Source organism: Mandrillus leucophaeus, unplaced genomic scaffold (genome assembly GCF_000951045.1).
Source record: "Mandrillus leucophaeus isolate KB7577 unplaced genomic scaffold, Mleu.le_1.0 Scaffold354, whole genome shotgun sequence".
Classification (NCBI taxonomy): Eukaryota; Metazoa; Chordata; class Mammalia; order Primates; family Cercopithecidae; genus Mandrillus; species Mandrillus leucophaeus.
Window position 1 is genome coordinate 1,244,827 of NW_012103743.1, and position 3,381 is coordinate 1,248,207.

The following is a 3,381-nucleotide window of genomic DNA, read 5'->3' on the forward strand; positions in this document are numbered from 1 at the left end:
CAAGAGTGAACCCTAATGTAAACTATGGATGTTGGGTGATAGTGATATGTCTGTGTAGCTTCATTGATCGTAACAAATGCACCACTCTGGTGCAGGGATGTTGATAGTGGGGGGATGGGGGCCCGTGCAAATGTGGGAGCAGGAGGTATATGGGAATTCCGTACTTTTGGCCCAATTTTTCTGTGAACCTAAAACTTCTCTGAACAACGTAGTCCTTTTTTTTTCTTTTTTTTACTTTTTAAAGTTTTTTATCTTCTCTTTTCATCTATGTTTAATCAGCCACCAAACGTGGCTTATTGCTAACATAGTCCTTTTTTTAAGATAAAGAAAAAGTAGTTAAAATAAGGTTAAATCAGAAGTTGCTCATTCTAGTATTTGGATGGACTAGTATTTTGGATAATGGTGTGTGGACAATGGATTGGTGTTTTAGGTGACTAGTGGGAGGCTCATAGGATGACTATGTAACATGAAAGCAGATCTAGATCTCATAACTCATTCTCTGTATCACACAGGACAAAGGAGTTCCACTGTTTGGGCTTAATGCATCCCCATTGGATCCAAGGGTCACATCACCCTTGTACCTGGTCTGGCAGTAGCAACATTGGGGTTTATGCTAGGGCTTTTGAATTGAGCTCAAGAACAAGTACCCACTTTGACTGTCCAAAGTCTGAACCAATTGGTAAATTGGACAAAGGGGTAAGGAAGGCAGAGAGTGGTAAATATCACCCTCATTATAGTTAAAGCTCATATTGGAGAATGTGGCTTATATCTGCAGGCCCTGCGCCTCCTAAATATTCAATCCCCAGAGTTAGAAAGACTTGAGCATCCAGGCACCTACAGACCTCTGGATGTGAAAATAGATCCTGTACTAAGCTTCCTGCAAAACCCAGAGCAGTTGAGAACACATGCTCTCTTGGACTGGCTGGTTCCCAAAAGCCAGAGGAGAGGAAGGATAGGGTAGTGCATGTCTAGTTCTAGCTGCTCTTCCAAAATTGGCAGTCAGGTAAGTCATTCCAGCTTCCCACGGACTGAGTGACTGAATGGTGGAGAGTAGCCAGGGGCATTACACTAACATGAAAACATACCCGGGGTGGGAAGAAATCATTCTTCTACTAACTATAAAATACAGACATGATTACAACAACATGTGATTTCTTTCAGGAATCCCAAAGGTTAAATGTTTTGCTTTTCTTCTTTGTTTCAGATATATTGAGCATTACTTGGAAGAGTTCATAAGAGTTCATAACACCTGCTAATGGTCGGCCACAAAGTCATATTTTACATCATGGTGGATGATGTCTCCAAGGTGCTGTTTATAGAGCTGGGTCCTCTGCATTCCTTAAAAGTGTTTCAGGTCAAGCCAGAGAAGAGGTGGCAACACATCAGCATGATGCCTGTGAAGATCATCAGGGAGCACATCTTGGCCCACATCCAACACTTCCTCTTCTGCATGGATGTAGACCAGGTCTTCCAAGACAATTTTGGGGTGAAGACCCTAGGCCAGTCAGTGGCTCAGCTACAGCCCTGGTGGTACAAGGCAGATCCTGATGACTTTACCTAGGAGAGGCAGAAAGAGTCAGCAGCATGCATTCCATTTGGCCAGGAGGATTTTTATTACCACACAGCCATTTTTGGAGGAACACCCATTCAGGTTCTCAACATCCCCCAGGAGTGCTTTAAGAGAATCCTCCTGGAAAAGAAAAATGACATAGAAGCTGAGTGGCATGATGAAAGCCACCTAAACAAGTATTTCCTTCTCAACAAACCCTCTAAAATCTTATCCCTAGAATACTGCTGGGATTATCATATCAGCCTGCCTTCAGATATTAAAACTGTCAAGCGATCATGGCAGACAAAAGAGTATAATTTGGTTAGAAATATCATCTGACTTCAAATTGTGCCAGTAGATTTCTGAATTTGAGAGAGGAGTATTCTGGCTACTTCCTCAGAAAAGTAACACTTAATTTTAAGTTAAAAAAAATACTAATGAAACACCAACACAGCAAACACATACCATTCTTCCTTGAAACTTGAGGCTTTGTAATGTGGGAGAATGAATCTAGGGTAATCAGATGTAAATTCCCAGTGATTTCTTATCTATTTTGGGTTTCGGGGAAATACTATCAACTGAACCAAAAAGAACTTGTCATAGGCAAAGACAAAGCCAGAAACACTCTACACATGCCACATAACATCTGGAGAAAAGGGTGCTAAGGGAAGCGTTTGGCAGCAAGATATGATTGTAAGGGGTTGTCCCTTGAGTTCAATGCCTGCCTATTTCCAATGGATCTAAAACAACGTGAAGTTACTGTGCAGCAGAGCTCTCAGTAAAGACACCATTTGCCTTGGCAATCCTCAAAATGCTTCAATAGCAGATTGCTTCAGGCCATCTGTAGTCCGTCCTTTTCTCATCAGGATGTTGTTTGGCTTCTGTGCGAAAAATTGGTGGAGTGTCCTAGTAGATATCATGGTGGTGCGTGATCAGAGTCCCAAGGAACCTGAATGAGCCAAGGTGCCCAGCATGAAGTCAAAACAAAGCCTTGACATGAGTTTGCATGAAATAGCAAACAGAGAGTGGAAGAGAGGAGCCGATCACTGTGGGGCAGTGCCACCCTGGGGGCACTTAGGGTATGGGGTTGGTGCTTAAATACATCACAGATCCAGGCACTGAATGGGAGGAAGTGTGAGTGATTTCCGCCTCGTTGATCCTATGAATGACAAGCAGCGGGGACTTGAACGGAATATGTTTCTTGTGTTGCCTAAGTGGTATTCAGTCTACCAGACTGCAACTTGCATCTTCTAATCCTCGGCAAAGAGATGTGGATGGTGTCAGAGAAGGCAAAGGCCTGCAGTGGATTGAAGAGGCTTGCAAGCAGTTCCGTTTCTAGGATGTGGGCTTCATCAGAGGACACTCAGTCATCAGCTGGTCTCACCACTTAGTTAGTCTAAACCTCAGGGTTCCTCAGCCCCTCATACCCCAACTTGGAGGGCTGAAATCCAGGAGTAGACTGCAGAAACAGCCCTCCTATCAAGTAACCTCTTGTTTTCTCCTGCTCCATCTGCACTGTGGAAGTGTAACAATTAGACATGCTTGGCAAAACGGTTAATTGATTTTGTAACAGAAGCATGAGCCATAACAATGGGAGATCTAGTTATCATGACTGAACAGTTTAACATTCAATTCCCTTCTCTAAGAGAAGCTGTGAAATCCTACATATTATTTAAAGTTAACCAAATCAATGTAAAGGAATTTAGGAGGCAACATGTACATATGCACATATCTTTGTATTTTGCTTGTGTTCCAGTCTAGGTCATTTGTTTCTATTTTCAAGCAATTTATTTGAAAAGCCATTGCACTAGCCTGTTGTATACTGCAATGAG

At 42.6% G+C, this 3,381-nt stretch overlaps 1 pseudogene; it reads left to right on the top strand.

Moving 5' to 3' along the window:
- The window catches only part of LOC105546342, a 28,412-nt pseudogene extending 26,524 nt beyond the window's left edge, over positions 1 to 1,888 (top strand).
- Positions 1,889 to 3,381: the final 1,493 nt, after the last annotated feature.